Source organism: Meles meles, chromosome 7 (assembly GCF_922984935.1).
Source record: "Meles meles chromosome 7, mMelMel3.1 paternal haplotype, whole genome shotgun sequence".
In the NCBI taxonomy this organism is placed as follows: domain Eukaryota; kingdom Metazoa; phylum Chordata; class Mammalia; order Carnivora; family Mustelidae; genus Meles; species Meles meles.
The window spans coordinates 7,554,139-7,571,585 of NC_060072.1; the positions used below are offsets into that span (position 1 = coordinate 7,554,139).

A 17,447-nucleotide genomic window follows, 5' to 3' on the forward strand; every position below is an offset into this window, starting at 1 on the left:
TTACTCAAAGACACGGATAAAGGAATTTCTCTAAACAGAAAGGATACAATAAAAGAAAGAACCTTGGAACATCAGGAAGAAGAAAGAACACAGTGGGCAAAATCATAGGTAAATACAATAGGCTTTTATTCTCCTGGGTTTTCTAAATGATGCTTGACAGTCTGAGTAAAAAATATAATCTTGGTGATGACTGGCTGGCTCGGATGCCAGAGCATGTGATTCTTGATCTCAGTGTTGTGAGTTTAAGCCCTGTGTTTGGCATGGAGCTCACTTTTTAAAAAACCAACTGGATTTAATAAAACTTAAAAAATGGTTTAAAGAATAGAATCTTGTGGGGCGCCTGAGTGGCTCAGTGGGTTAAGCCGCTGCCTTCGGCTCAGGTCATGATCTCAGGGTCCTGGGATCGAGTCCCACATCGGGCTCTCTGCTCAGCAGGGAGCCTGCTTCCCTCTCTCTCCCTCTGCCTGCTTCTCTGCTACTTGTGATCTCTCTCTGTCAAATAAATAAATAAAATCTTAAAAAAAAAAAGAATATTGTGTGGTTCTAAATATGTATGAAGGAAATATTTAAGAAAATTATAAAATGGGAAGGGTAAAGGGACATAGAGGGAGGTAAGGTATTTATACTCAATTTTAAACTGGTAAAATGATGACACCAGTTAGCTGTCATAAGTTATGTATTTATGATGTAATACCTAGAAGGACCACTTAAAATACACAAAGAGATACACTCAAAAACATTATAAATACATAAAAATGGCATTCTAAAAAAATATTTAAGTAACCCATAAGAAGGCAGGAAAACAGAAAAGCAACAAAAAACAAAGAGAACAAAAACAAAACAAAAACCAGACTTAATCCTTAACATATCAATAACTACATTAAAAGTAAATGATCTAAGAGCATCAATTAAGAGCCAGAGGTTGGCAGAGTGGATTTAAAAACATGGCCTTGTATATGCTGTCTACAAGAAACTCACTTCAAATATGATATAAGCAATGTGCAAATGAAAGGATGGAAAAACATATGCATACATTAATCAAAGGAAAGCAGGCTATATTAATATCAAATAAAATAGACTTTGGAGTAAAGAAAATTACCAGAGAGGAGAACATTATATAATGCTAAAAATGTCAAGCCTCCATGAAGACATAGCAATGCCAAATGTATATGCACCAAAAAAAATGTTCCACAAGACACGTGAAGCAAAAGCTGATATACCTGAAAATAGAAATAGACAAATCTACCATCAGGGTTTGAGATTTCAACACCTCTCTTGCAACAGTGGATAGAACTACTAGACAGAAAATCAGAAAGAATATAGAAGAACTTAACATCGCCAAACAACAGGACCTAACCAACATTTTAAAAACATCCCACCTAGGGGTGCCTGGGTGGCTCAGTTGTTGGGTGTCTGCCTTTAGTTCAGGTCATGGTCCCAGGGTCCTGGGAGCAGGTTCCTGGGATTGAGCCCCACATCCAGCTCCTGGTTCAGCAGGAAGCCTATTTCTCCCTCTCCCATTCCCCCTGCTTGTGTTCCCTCTCTTGCTGTCCCTCTGTGAAATTAATAAAAAAAAATCTTAAAAATACATACGTACACACATACATACATTCCATCCAGGGGCACCTGGCTGGCTCACTCAGTGGAACATGTGACTCTTGATCCCAGGGTCATGAGTTCAAGCTTCACATCAGATGTGGACTTAAAAATTTTTTTAAAAAATAAAGTAAGTAAAAACATTCCATCCAATAACAGCAAAATATATATTCTTTTAAAAGTGACATGGAATAGGGGTGCTCCTCTCTATGTGCTAGATGGGATGATGTTCATTTGTTTAATAAAGCCAGGTAGAATTCAAATTAAAAAAAAAAGTGCCATGGAACATATACCAAGATATACCATATATTGGGCCATAATAATGATCTCTAAATTTTTTAAAAATTGAAATCCTACAGTGTTTTCTCCAACCACAATGAAATCAAGCTAGAAGTCAATAACAGAAGGATGACAGGAAATTCTCCATGCAACTAGAAACTAAACAACACATTTAAAAAATTTTTTCTTCAAAGGGTGCCTGGGTGGCTCAGTTGGTTAAGCGTCTACCTTCAGCTCAGGTCATGATTCCAGGGTTCTGGGATGGAGTCCCACATCAGGCTCCTTGCTCAGCGGAGCCTGCTTCTCCCTCTGCCTGCTTCTCCCCCTGCTTGTGTACTCTCTGTCTCTGTCTCTGACAAATAAATAAACAAAATCTTAAAAAAAAAATTTCTTCAAGATGGGATGTGAGGGGAGACAAACCATGAGACTCTTAATCTCACAAAACAAACTGAGGGGTGCGGGGGTGGAGGGGGTAGGAAGAGGGTGGTGGGGTTATGGACATTGGGGAAGATATGTGCTATGGTGAATGCTGTGAAGTGTGTAAACCTGGCGATTCACAGACCTGTACCCCTGTGGCTAATAATACATTATATGTTAATAAAAAAATTAAAAATGGTATTAAGAAATAATAAACAAATAAAGCTGCTATAAGCATCTAAAAATTTTCTTTATTTATTATTTGAGAGAGAGAGAGTATGTGAGTGGGAGGAGAAGCAGAGGAGGAGGGACAAAGAGTGGGGAGGGAGAATTTCAAGAAGAACTGCCCCCCCCCCTTAGCACAAAAGTCTGATGTGGGGTTCACTCTCATGACCCTGAGATCATGACCTGAGTCAAAACCAAGAGTTTGTCACTTAACTGACTGAGCCACCCATGCACCCCTAAACAACACATTTCTAAATAATCTGTAGGTGAAAGATGAAGTCTTAAGGTAAATAAAAAATGAAGTTGAAATGAATGAAGTAAAAACAACATATCAAAATCTGTGGTACAAAAAAAAAAAATCTGTGGTACACTACTAAAACAGTGCTAGGAGGGCAATTTTTAGCACTAAATGTACACATTGGATAGGAGGAAAAGAATGATCTAAGTTTCCACTTCAAGAATGTGGAAGAAAAAGAACAAAATAAACCCAAAGCAAGCAGAATGAAAGAAATAATAAAGATTAGAGTAGAAACTGAAAACAGAAAAACAAAGAAAATCAATGAGAAAAATTGACTTTTAAAAAAGATTTTATTTATGTATTTGAGAGGGAGAGCAAGACAGTATGAGTGGGGGTTGCGGGGAGACAGAGGGAAAGACAGACTCCCTGTTGAGCAGGGGGCTAGATATGGGGCTGGATTCCAGGACCCTGGGATCATGACCTGAGCTGAAGGCAGATGCTTAACTGACTGAGCCACCCAGGTACCCCCAAAAATGGATTCTTCAAAAAGATCATTAAAATTGACATACATCCAGCAAGACTGGCTAAGATAAAAGGGAGAAGATACAAATTACCAATATTAGGAATGAAACAGGAGATATCACTACATACCTTGCACGTAGGAGGATTATAGGACAATACCATAGACTCGACACACATAAATTTAACAACTTAGACCACTTCCTCAAAAAAAACACAAATTACCTCAATACATTCAATGTGAAATAGATAATTTGAATATCCCTATAAATATTAAGGCAAATGAATTTATAGTTTTAAAGCTTCCAAAAGAGAAATCCAGGCTCAGATGGTTTCACTGGAAAATTCTACTAAATGGGTAAGGAATTAAAGTCAATTCTACACAGTCTTTTCCAGAATATAGAACCCTTCTCAATTCATTTTATACAGCCAGTTTTATCCTGATAACCAAACCAAACAAAAACAATATAAAAAAGAAAACTGTGACCACTATCTCTCATAAATAACAGACATAAACATCCTTAACAAAATATTAGCAAATAGAATCTAGCAATATATAAAAAGAATTATTCACCATGACCAAGTGGGGTTTATTCTAGGGATACAATGCTGGTTCAATATTTAAAACCCAATTGATGGATTCTGCCATATTAACAAGTTCAAAAAGAAAAATCACACAAGGTACCTGGGTGGCTCAGTAGGTTAGGCGTCTGCCTTCTGCTCAGGTCATGATCCCCGGGTCCTGGGATGGAGCCCCATGACAGGCTCCCTGCTCAGCAAGGAGTCTGCTTCTCTCTCTCCCTCTCTCCCCCCCCCCAGCTTGTACTTTCTCTCTCGCTCATTCTTTCTCCTCTCAATTAATAAATAAAATCTTCAAAATAAAATTATATTAAAAAAAGAAAAAATCACACAATCATATCAATAGATACAGGAAAAACATTTGACAAAATTCAACATCTACTCATGTTAAAGACTCTCAGAAAAACAGGAACAGAGGAGAACTTCTTGAACTTGATAAAAAGCATCTACAAAAAACCTACAATGAACATCATATTTAATCACTCTTATTCAGTATAATCCTGGAAGTTGTGCCAGTGCAACAAGGTGAAAAAAAAAAAAAAAAAAGAAGTAAAAGGCATACAGACTGAAAACAAGGAAATAAAACCATCCTGTTTTTATTTTATTTATTTATTTATTTTTTAAAACCATCCTGTTTTTAGATGAAATATAGTTTATCTAGAAAATCCTGGGGTGTCTTGGTGGCTCAGTCATTAAGCATCTGTCTTCTGTTCAGGTAATGAACCCAGGGTCCTAGAATTGAATCCCACGTTGGGCTCCCTGCTCACCAGGAAGTCTGCTTCTCCCTCTCCTACTTCCCTGCTTGTGTTCCCTCTCTTGCTGTCTCTGTCAAATTAATAAATAAAATCTTAAAAAAAGAAAGAAAAGAAAATCTCAAAGAATCTTAGAATAAAAAACCAAAAAATAAACACTTAGAACTACTCCATAAGATCAGCAAGGTCACAGGATACAAGATAAACATATAAAGAGTAATTATTTTATATCTACTAACTATGAACATGTGGCCATAGAAATTTAAAATAATATGCTATATAATCATCAAGAAAATTAAATAATTAGGTATAAATTTAACAAAACCTGTTTAGGACTTGTATGCTTAAAATGACACAATACTGATGAGAAAATTTTTTAAAGTTTTTTTTCCCCTAAGTTTTTAAATAAATGGAGAGACATACCATGTTCATGGATTGGAAAATTCAACATAATCAAGATGTCAATTTTAATCAAATTGATATACAGTTTAACACAATTCCTATAAAAATCCTAGCAAGTTTTTTGCACTTACAGACAAAATTATTCTACAATTTGTATGGAAAGGTAAAAGAACTAGAATAGCTAAAACAATTTTGAAAAAGAAAAATGAAGTGAGAGGAATCACTTTTCCTGGTTTCAAGACGTATACAAGTACAGTAATCAAGACTGTATGGTAGTGGTGGAGGAATAGACATATAGAGTAATGGACTGGACAGAGAACCTGGGAAAAGACCCACCCAAATATGCCCAATTAAATTTTGATTAAAGTGCAAAAGCAATTCAACAGAGGAAAGAGCACTTTCAGTAAATAGTGCTGGAGCAAATGGACATTTATAAACAAAACAAACAAAACATTTGACCTATTCTCACACCTTATACAAAAATTAACCCAACATGTATCATGAACTTAAATGTAAAAGATAAAACCATACAACTTTTAGGGACACCAGGGCTTACTTAGTCAGTTGAGTGTCTGACTCCTGATTTTGGCTCAGGTCATGATCTCATGGGTCATGAGACTGAGCCCTGGGTTGGGCTCCGAGCTCAGTGCAGAGTCTGCTTGAAGATTTTCTCCCTCTGTGTGTGCTCTCTCTTAAATCAATCAATCAATCTAAAAAATAAACAAACAACAACAACAATGCATACAACTTCTAGAATAAAACATAGGAGAAAATGTGTAGGATTTGGGGCCAGAGTTCTTAGATTTGACACCAAAACATGATCCATAAAAGAAAGAATTGATAAATTGGGCTTCATCAGAATTAAAAAGTTTTGCTCTGTAAAAGACTCTGTTGTTTTTTTTTTAAAGATTTTATTTATTTATTTGACAGACAGCGATCACAAGTAGCAGAGAGGCAGGCAGAGAGAGAGGGAAGCAGGCTCCCTGCTGAGCAAAGAGCCCGATGTGGGACTCCATCCCAGGACCCTGAGGTCAGGACCCTCAGGTCAGGACCTGAGCCGAAGGCAGCGGCTCAACCCACTGAGCCACCCAGGCACCCTGTAAAAGACTCTGTTAAGAGGATGAAAATACAAGCTACAGAGTGGGAAAAAGTACCTGCAAACTCTTAAAACTCAACAATTAAGAGCAAAACAATCCAATTAGAAAATAGTCAAATGGGGGCGCTTTGGGTGGCTCAGTGGGTTAAAACCTCTGCCTTCGGCTCAGGTCGTGATCCCAGGGTCCTGGGATCAAGCCCCGCATCAGGCTCCCTGCTCAGCAGAGAGCCTGCTTCCTCCTCTCTCTCTGCCTGCCTCTCTGCCTACTTGTGATCTCTGTCTATCAAGTAAATAAATGAATAAAATCTTTAAAAAGAGAGAGAGAGAAGAAAATAGTCAAATGACACAAAGAGATATTTCATCAAGAAGGATGTATAGACAGCAAATACCTACAAGGACAGATATTCAACATCACTAACCATTAGATATATGCAGATTAAATTCACAGTGAGTCAAGGCACCTGGCTGGCTCAGTCAGTCGAACATGTGAATCTTTGTCTTGGGGTTATGAATTCAAGCCCCATGTTGGGTGTAGAGATTATTTAAAAAAAAATCTTGGGGCTCCTGGGTGGCTCAGTGGGTTAAGCCTCTGCCTTCGGCTCAGGTCATGATCCCAGGGTCCTGGGATCAAGCCCTGCATCGGGCTCTCTGCTCCGCAGGGAGCCTCCTTCCCCTTCTCTCTCCGCCTCCCTCTCTGCCTACTTGTGATCTCTCTCTCTCTGTCAAATAAATAAATAAAATCTTTAAAAAAAAGAAAAAAATCTTAAAAAAACGTCATCACCATATACCTATCAGAATGGCTAAAATTAAAAACTGTGACAACATCAAATGTTGGCAAGAATGCAGAGACATTGGACCAGCCGTACCTGGCAGGTGGGAATGCAAAGTGGCATAGCCACCCTGGAAAACAGTTCGGCGGTATCTTTAGAAGATACACATGCAACTACCATACAACCCAGCGATCGCATTCCTGGGCACTTATCCAAGAGAAATGAAGACTGCTGTGCACATAAAATCCTTGCACAGGTCTTAGCAGCTTTATTTATATTAGGCCAAAACTGGAAACATGCAGATGTCCTCCAATGGAGGAATGGTTAAACTGTGGTATATCTATACCATTCAGTCATGAAAAGGAATAGACCGGGGCGCCTGGGTGGCTCAGTGGGTTAAAGCCTCTGCCTTCGACTCAGGTCATGATCTCAGGGTCCTGGGATCGAGCCCCACATTGGGTTCTCTGCTCCGCAGGGAGCCTGCTTCCTCTTCTCTCTCTGCCTGCCTCTCTGCCTACTTGTGATCTCTGTCTGTCAAATAAATAAATTAAATATTAAAAAAAAAGGAATAGACTGTCAATATATCCGAGTGTCTGAATTTCCAGATAATCATGCTGTGTGAAAAAACCAATCCCACAAAGGTTACATATTGTATGATTCTATTTATTTAATATTCTCGAAATGACAAATTTATAGAAATGGAGAACAGATTAGTGCTTGCCAGGAGTTGAGCAAGTGGAGGTGGGAGGGAAATGGGTGTAGCTGTTAAAAGGCAGCACAAGGGATCCTTGTGGTGATGGAAATGTTGGGTATCCGGACCATATCAATGTTAATATCCTGGTTGTGATATTGTACCATAGTCTTGCAGGATGTTAGCATTAGAGAAAACTGAGTAAAGGGTACACAGAATCTCTTTGTGTTATTTCTTGCAACTGCAAATGGAATTTACAACTATTTCAAAATAGTAAGATTGATTCAAAGAAAATGCCAGCATGATTTGAAACTACAGACAGCACTGAATAAGGAAGGTATTATCTCCGCCTTCAAGGAGATCACAGTCTATCTAATAATGAGCTTGGGCACACAGCTGCATTTCTCAAGACGTACATGGTTGTTCACAGTTTTGGACTTCCCAGCATCTTCTAGCCTTGTTTTGATAGAAATGTGGCCTTGTGTTCCCCTTTCTCCTGCCTTTCCACCCATTCCGTGGGACTGGGACCAGCTGTGTAATTTGTAGCACCCTGTGCAAAACGAAAACGAAAAGGTTCTTGCTAAAAGACAGTAATAGCAGAGCTTTAACCCACATGCAGGGAGGGGCTGTTCTGAGGTCAGAGCCCTGTGTTGCGGCACAGGTCACACTGTGATAATGCCGGCCCTACTTGTGATTCTGGTAGGGTTGCCAGTCAGCATCTCATCTCTCTTGGCAGGAGATGGTCCTAAATTACCCAGGAGTGGTCATTCATAATATCTCATTGCCCTGTTACTTCTATGAGAACCCTCCCAGGGAAGTCCTATTGAATGAAGTGGGGGGGGGGGGGGAGGAGATGGGGGGGAGGAAGAGCTCTCTTTTCCCCCTAAGATGAGTTATTTTTTGAAAACTATTTATTGAGGGCACCTTGGTGGCTCAGTTGGTTGGGCCACTGCCTTTAGCTCAGGTTACGATCCTGGAGTGCCAGGATCGAGTCCCACATTGGGCTCCCAGGTCTGTGGGGAGTCTGCTTCTTCGTCTGACCTTCTCCCCTCTCATGCTCTCTGTCTCCCAAATAAATAAATAAAATCTTAGAAAAAAAAGAAAAGAAAAGTATTTATTGAGTACCCACCATGTGCCAGGCTCTCTGCTACACGCTGGAGATACGACGGTAAGCAAGATGTGTATAAGCAAGTTGTAGCCCTCATGTAGCTTCTATTCTACAAGTAGAGACAGATGTCAGCAATTAATTTCAAGTTGGGTTAAAAGCAAAATAAAAGAAGGGGTGCCTGGGTGGCTCAGTGGGGTAAGCCTCTGCCTTTGGTTCAGGTCATGATCCCAGGGTCCTGGGTCCTGGGATCGAGCCCCACATCGGGCTCTCTGCTCGGCGGGGAGCCTGCTTCCCCCTCTCTCTCTGCCTGCCTCTCTGCCTGCTTGTGATCTCTCTCTGTCAAATAAATAAATAAAATCTTTTTTTTTAAAAAAAAGCAAAATAAAAGAATAAGTAAAGATGTTGTGAACAAAAATAGTCGGGGTGGCCAGATATATACAATTCCTATTCTGTGGACAAAGAAAGTGAAGATAAGAAAAGGTTAAGTAAATTGATTTAAGATCAGAGAGCTGGTAAATGACCAACTACAGATTCTAGCCCAGGTGTGTCTAACACCAACTACACTAAGCCAAGCTGGATAATTGAGAATCGAAGTGCTTACTTGCACAAGGATGGGTGGCCACATCATGCGGTATAGAGTTGTTAAGGGCTTAGTTCTGAAGCCTAGCTACATTCAAATCCTGACTTGGACAAGTTACTTTAACTTCTGTCCATCTTGGTTTTGTCATTTATAAAATGAAGAGTGTTAAGAATTACTGCTGCAGAGATTAAAGGAAATAATGCCCACAGACTGCTCAGCCCGGCACATCACATCTAGTAAGTGCTCAGTGAGTGCTGGGTTTATGAATCATGGTCTCACATCCTCTGGGAGCCCATTTTCCACATCTGTAAAATGAAGGTAACGACGTACCTCACGGGATCATCATAAGCATAATGAGGATTAATGTGAGCGGGAGTGCTACCCAAATTTAGCAGGTTTATTATGAAACTCATGAAGTATCTTCTCTAACCAGTGGTCCTGACTCCCTTCTCAAATGCAGTTCGCCTGGTCCTCCCTTGGGCTGCCTCTGTAACTCTATTACGATGTTATACTGACTTACAATGTTTTCCATGCAGGGTCTTGTAGACTAAGGATTCTTTGAGGGCAGGGACTGTATGTTCCCTCATCACCCGGATACCTAGCTTGGTCAAAGCTCAGTGAAGTTGAATGAGTGACAGTGACGAGTATAAGCCCAGCTCCTGGGTGTTTGCCCTGTAGGGCTCTGGGCTGGAGCACACCCCACCTGGCAGTCCATGTGTCTGCCCAGTCAGCTCTGAGCTGCCCTCATGGATTTCACCCCCAGCAAGATTTCAACTGTAGGCAGGCTTCTCTCTGTCGACTAGCAGTATACATCTGGACTCCTCTTTTTAACCAGTTTGTAGAGAATACAAAACCACGTGTTACTAAAAAAAAAAAAGTATAGAGTTCTATGTCTTTTTTTAATATTTTATTTATTTATTTGACAAAGAGCACAGAGTGGCAGGCAGAGGGAGAAGGAAAAGCAGGCTCTCCACTGAGTGGGGAGCCCAATGTGGGGCTCGATCCCAGGACCCTGGGATCATGACCTGAGCTGAAGGCAGAAGCTCAACCCACTGAGCCACCCAGGTGCCCCTAGAGTTCTATGTTGACTTTTCCTATGTCTGTTCTCTTTTGCACTGAGATGTTTATTTATTTAGGATAATTTTGGTATAAATTATTGTATTTGGTAGTTGTGTTGTGCTTACATGAATTGCTGTGGGATTCTCGAGGCTAAGATCTATCGCAGAGAGAAATGGACACTTCTCATTGTCTGGAAAAAAACAAAGGGAGGACTTCAGACCCTCAGTCAACTGCATGTTCCCACACTCCCTTAGGAGCTGTCTCTTGGATAGGGATCTGGGATTGCCCATGTCGGCTCTTGACTTTAGCTTTGTCCTCACCGTTTGCCTAATTCACGCTGGTCAAGGGCTACACTTGGGTAGTCATCTTTGGGGGCATACCAAGAACATCTGCATGGTCTCCTCTCAAGTCCAGAATCAACATCTTAAAATTAAGAGTGATTGTGTCAGGGCGCCTGGGTGGCTTAGTGGGTTAAAGCCTCTGCCTTCCGTTCAGGTCATGATCTCAGGGTCCTGGGATCGAGCCCCGCATCAGGCTCTCTGCTGGGCAGGGAGCCTGCTTCCTCCTGTCTCTCCCTCTGCTTGCCTCTCTGCCTACTTGTGATCTCTATCTGTCAAATAAATAAATAAAATCTTTTAAAAAAAAAAAGAGTGATCGTGTCATTCAAAGAGTTTGGGGACAGTTTTTATAAGTAATGTGTTGGAATGTCTGGGAGTAGCTGTCTGGGAATGCAGCTTGACTTTTTATATTAATTCCTATAAAAATAATTCCCCTCTTTGAGATAATGTGGAGTTTCCCTGGAGTATAATCTTGACATAAAACGATATCATCCCATAAAAAATTCCAGAGTAAAAAAATAAGTGAATTGGAAATTGCTTTTTCTTTAGGATTACACATGTCACTAATCCTCTTCACACGTATTTTTATACATAAGTAATTGAAGTCACTCAGAAGATGCCTTTTTGGCTGTGTATTATCAGAGAATGTTAGGTTGTCCACATATGATTTAGGTGAATGTGGTCAAATTGGTTGCGGAGGACCTGAATCAAATCTAGGATGGATTCTAAATGGTCCCAGAACAAAAAGGGGGGAAGAGACATAAGGAAATCAATCAAGAGCTTATTTTGTGAGTTCCAGTCCAAGATGGTGACTTAGGAAGGCCCTGAACTCACCTCCTCCAGGAACACACCAAATCTACACCTATTTATAGAGCCATTCCTCCTGAAGAAGAACCGAGGGCTGACTGAACAGCTTCTGCCCAGCAAAATATAGAAAAATCACACTGAGAAGGGCAAGAGAGACGGACACACAGTGACAAAGGGAACCCCCACCCCCAACCCTGAGAACCGCGGTGGGGAGGGGCTCGCACAGAGGGACTAGGAGAAGATGCATCTGCCTGGGGCGGCCTGGGGCACAGAAAAAAAAGCCGTGGTTTAAAAGAGAAACTAGGGGGCGCCTGGGTGGCTCAGTGGGTTAAGCCGCTGCCTTCAGCTCAGGTCATGATCTCGGGGCCCTGGGATCGAGTCCCGCATCGGGCTCTCTGCTCAGCGGAGAGCCTGCTTCCCTTCCTCTCTCTCTGCCTCTCTTGTGATTTCTCTCTGTCAAATAAATAAATCTTTAAAAAAATAAAATAAAATAAAAGAGAAACTAGGATTCAGCCCTAGCACTGTGCCAGATCCTGGGGAGCTGCTGGAACTCCCCGGTGGGGGAGGGGGTAGCGTAAGGGGAGCTGGGGAGGGCCATGGTCTACACTCTCCCTCCATCTTGAGACAGGAGCTGGGCTCTGCTTACCACAGCGGGCCTGTGGCCTTAGTGAGCCTGGGACACCCAGAGGCACAGAAAAAAAAAGTCATGGTTTTAAAACAGCCACTAGAGGGCTGTCTGGCTGGCGTAGTCAGTAGAGCACGGTGGTCTTGAGCTCAGAGTTGTGAGTTCAAGCCCGATGTTGTGCATGGTAACCTACTTAAAAAAAAACCTCATACATGCATATATATGTATGTATATATGTGTATATACATATATGTATATGTATGTATGTATATATATACACAGAGAGAGAGAGAGAAACAAATAAGCAAACAAACAAAAAACCCCAGCAACTAGAATAGAAAAGATCTAACCCAAGAACCCTACCAACTGGTCGGGGAGCTACTGGAAGTCTCTCTGGGTCAGAGGGGCTGGCAAGTACTATGGTTTACGTTCTCCTCCACCTTGACAGTGTGAATGGGAGCAGGGTCTCACACACCATCCCCAGGCATCCAGCCAAGATAGCCCCAGCGCAGGGCACACCGGGACACCCCTGGTCAGTGCTCACTGTAGCTCCAGTCATCTCGCCAAGGTGACAGAGATGCAAAGCACCCTGGAACACTGCAAACTGCACCACTTCAGCTCCAGAGGACTCGCCTGGGAACTGCTGAAGCACAGTGCCCCAGGACACCCTGGCCCATGCCTGCCTCCACCCAAGCCTCCCTGCTAGGGTGCTCTTGCATGGAGTGTCCTGGGACACTTCAGCTGCAGCTGTCCTGCCAGGGTGCGCACAGTGCAGAGAGCCCCGGAACAGCACCAGCCTGTGCCCACTTTAGCTGCAGCTGTCCTGCCAAGTACGCCACCTGAGCCAGGAGCCCTGGGACTACCCGGGCGCACACCCTATTTCAGCTCTGGCCATCCCACCAGGCAAGCCTCAGCACAGAGTGCCCTGGGACCTCCCACCCACACCAGCCACAGCTCTAGGCAGCCAGTCAAAGTCTCCGGGCTCTTGAAGTCTACACAGAGGATGACCATACCCAAGATCATTCCATTAAGTTTAGGAGACATAGGTGCTCCACCTGACTCATAAAAACAAACACAGAAAGTCAAGCAAAATGAGGAGACAGAGGAATACGCTCCAGAGGAAAGAACAGGACAAAATCTCAGAAAAAGAACTAAATGAAATGGAGATAAACAACCTGATAAAAAAGAGTTCAAAGTCATAAAGGTCATAAAGAGTTCAAAGGTCATAAAGATGCTCAGGAAACTGGAGAGGAGAGTGGAAGAGCTTAGTGAGAACTTAATGAAGAGATAGAAAACACAAAAAGGAATGATTCAGAGCTGAAGAACACTAACTGTAATGAAAAAAAAAACACGTCAGAGGGGATTAGCAGATCAGAAGATGCAGAACAGATCAGCAACTTGGAAGACAGGATGATGGAAAGCACCCAAGTTGAAGAACAAAAAGAATAAAGAATGAAAAAAGATGAGAATAGGTTTAGGGATGTCTTGGGCAACATAGGGTCCCAGAAGGAGAAGGGAGAAAGAAAGGGGCAGAAAACTTAGTTGAAGAAATGACCTGGGGTAGGGAACAGACGTTCAGATTCAGGATGCACAGGGAGTTCCAAACAAAATGAACCAAAGGAGGTCCACATCACGACACATAATTATAATGCCAAAGATGAAAGATAAAAATGCTGATTCCTCACCTAGAACTATGAAGTTAAAAGTTCTGAGGTAGGCATGAAAATCTGCATTAAATAACATACCCTCCATGTGACCTCATGCTTCCTAAAGTTTTAAAGAGCTACTTGATATTAGAATTACAGATGTGCATCACCCCTAAAAATTTCTTCATGACCTTTAGATTCCCTCCCTCTCATCCCTCTTCACCCTCAACTTGGTTCCAGGTGACCACTAAAATCTGCTTTGGTCATTGTGGGTGAGCTTGCATTTTCCAGGATTTATCTAAATAGAAGCATACAGTATGTATGTACTCTTGCTACCGTCTAACTTCTTTCAGGTGACATAATTATCTTTTTTTTTTTAAGATTTTATTTATTTATTTGACAGAGAGAGATCACAAGTAGGCAGAGAGGCAGGCAGAGAGAGTGAGAGGGAAGCAGGCTCCCTGCCGAGCAGAGAACCCGATGTGGGACTCGATCCCAGGACCCTGAGATCATGACCTGAGCCGAAGGCAGCGGCTTAAACCACTGAGCCACCCAGGCGCCCGACATAATTATCTTTTTAAAAAAATTATACATAGGGGCATCTGGGTGGCTCAGTTGGTTAAGCCTCTGCCTTTGTCCCGGGGGTCATAATCTCAGGGTCCTGGGATCACATCCAGCTCTCTGCTCAGCGGGGAGCCTGCTTCCCCACCTTTCTCTGCCTGCTGCTGCTCTGCCTACTTGTGATCTCTCTCTGTCAAATAAGTAAATAAAATCTTTTAAAAAAATTATACATATATTTTAAAGATTTTAATTATTTATCTGAGAGAGGGAGAGAGCATGGGTGGGGGGGAGGGGCAAAGGGTGAGGGAGAAGCAGACTCCCCACTGGGCAGGGAGCCCACTGTGAGGCTCTATTCCAGGACCTTGGGATCTTGACCTGAGCAGAAGGCTCATTTTAACCCACTGAGCCCCCCAGGTGCTCAGGCAGCATAATTCTCTTGAGATTTACCCATGCTGTAGTGCTGGTCAATAGTTTTTCCACTTTTACCACTGAGTGATATGGCCATTATGTTTACATGTTAGTCCATTCCCCTGTCTATGGACATTCTGATTGACTGTTTCCAGTTTCGTACTATTACAAATAAAGCTGCTATGAATATTCCCGGAAGAAAAAAAAACAAACCTCGTTTTTTTCAGTATGACCTTTTTCCAAGCTGACCTTTATAAGGTGTGTTGCATCAGTTAGCAACTTGATGTAAAGTGATAAAATAGCAGAAAAGCTGTCAATTACTACAAGTTAAATTTTAGTTAGAATGCTATCGAACTTTGTTATCTTCTGTATCAGGTGATCTTACGATTTATACTCTGGTCTCCCCCGTTAAAAAAAAGGAAAAAAAAAAAAAACGACGTGGATTTTATTGGGAGAGGGTTTACACACTGTAACTTTATTATTTGTGCACTCATAAAATGACAAAATCCGTTGGCCTTCTGATACATTCCTCGCCCTTTCCCTGCTGTTTCAAGTCTTGGGTTGGGGGCGAGGCTCACCGAGAAGTCATCACCAGCTGGTTTCTGGTTCAGCCAGTGGGACGCACAGGTGGGAAGTGGGGGGTAGGAGGGGGAAGGGTAGAAGGGAGAGGAGGGGTGAGGAGAGGAGGAGAGAGGGAGGGGAAGGGAGGGGAAGAACGGAAAGAAGGGGTGGGGAAGGGAGGGGAAGAACGGAGAGGAGGGGTGAGGCGGGGGGAAGGGAGGGGTAGAAGGAAGAGGAGCGCAGAAGGAGTGGAGGGAGGAGGGGGAGGGGAGAAGGGTGTGGGGAGGTACGGAGCAAGGGAGAAGGGGTAGGGAGGAGTAGGGAGGGGTAGGGGAGGATGGCCTAGAGGGAGTCCGGTTGTTTCCTTGCTCTCCCCTTCGCACCCCGCGCCGTCCGTGCGGTCGCCTCCCGCCAGCGGGCAGGCCTCGGCTGGCGCCGCTTCCGAGCTGACCGGAGCTCCGGGGGCTGAGAGGCGCCGGCCGAGGCTCCGCCGCCGTTGCGGGTCTTTTCGGATTTCGGGCCCCGGATCCCGCTCTCCCGCGCTTCCAGCCCCGGTGCGGCCAGTTCCTCGCCTCCTAGTGCGTCTTCCGTGTGGACTGCGGAGCGACTTCCGTCTTCCTGACGGGCTCCCGCTGGCCCTCGCTGCCCCTCGGGCTTCAGGGGCTGCGTGTGACCGCGGCTCTCGGCTCCCGGACGGTCTCAGAGCCGGAGCTGCTAGCGCGGGGCCGCATCCTCGGACGGACTGCCGACGTGCGGCGACAGAGGGTGACACACTAAGCCCCGTCCAGGGAGGTCGCGTGAGCTGGAGAGAGGCGTCGGTCTCCGGCCTGAGGCGGGCGAGGCGCCGTCGGTGCGGAGGAGGCGGGAGGGCGGGGGCGCGCGCGCGTCACGGAGGAGGCGGAGGGCGAGGGGAGCGCGCGCGCGGCAGCGGGAGCGCGCGCGGTGAGGGGCTGTTTTCCTGGAAAATGGAGGGGTGCAAGGGGCGCTCACTGTGAGGAGGGGAAGGTCCTGAAACGGTGAACAGAGTGGAAGTGGTTTGGGTTGCGCTGTGGGAGTCAGCCCGCCGCCCAGAAAAGCATCGGATCCTGGAGCGGGGACCCCGGCCGCCCTCACCGGCTGTGCGGCCCGAGGCACGGGGCTGCCGCTGTGAGGGGCTCGGACGGAGTCACCACAGCCCGCTCACCGCCGGAGCTCGGAGTCTGTGAGAGCGCGGCCGCCGGGGCTGCTGGCTCCGCGCGGCGCGGCGGCGCGAGACGCTCTGAGGACGGCTCTTCCGACGTGCGGCGCTGGCCGGCCGGTTCCCCGTACCCTTCTCCGCCCCAAGTGGCTCTGCTCGTTCCACCACTTGTTATGACACTTTCCTGGTAACTCTCACCCGGGTGTATCTTTTTAAAAAACAGGGAACTTAGGGCGCCTGGGTGGCTCAGTTGGTTAAGCCACTGCCTTCCGCGGAGGTCGTGATCCCGGAGTCGCGGGATCGAGTCCCGCGTCAGGCTCCGGGCTCTGCGGGGAGTCTGCGTCTCCCTCTGACCTTCTCCCCTCTCATGCGCTCTCTCTCTCTCTAATGAATAAATAAAATCTTTAAAAAAAAATTAAAAAAATAGGTCCCTCAAAGTACATATGACACCTCAGAATAGTCTTGATTATGGCACAGACCGGGAGATTACAAACTTCTGTTGTTGGGTGATGCCGATTTAGCATTTTATTAATTCTTACTTTAATTACTTACATACTGGTGCTCCTTTCAGCGGCACGTATACTAACATTGGAATGGTACAGAGAAGATTGGCATGGGCCCTGCACAAGGACGACACGCAAAATCAGGAAGCATTTAATTACTTCAATACTCAGTCTGCCTTTAGTTCTCGTCTTTCCCTTGCTCATATGCTAATATAATTCTTTTCCTAGTAAAAAAAAAAAAAATTTATGTGCAGCTAAATGTACACTTTGCCATTTTAAACCTCTTTAAAGGGTACAGTTCAGTGACTTTACATGTATTCCATCTTCAGAACTTTGTCATCTTCCCTTACCAGATCGTCCCCATTAGACAGTAACTCCCCACTCCTCTCCCTCAAGACCCTGGCAACCATGATTCTACTTGCTATGTCTGTGAATTTGACTACTCTAGGTACTGCATATAAATGGAATTAGTATTAGTCCTTTTTTTTTTTTAAAGATTTTATGTTTTTA

At 44.0% G+C, this 17,447-nt stretch overlaps 1 non-coding gene across 1 annotated transcript; it reads left to right on the forward strand.

The window, feature by feature from the left end:
• The first annotated feature begins 16,992 nt into the window (after positions 1-16,992).
• LOC123947771 lies at positions 16,993-17,099 on the forward strand. The gene has a single exon (XR_006819813.1). It is a non-coding gene; the product is annotated as a U6 spliceosomal RNA (small nuclear RNA).
• The last annotated feature ends 348 nt before the right edge of the window (positions 17,100-17,447 follow it).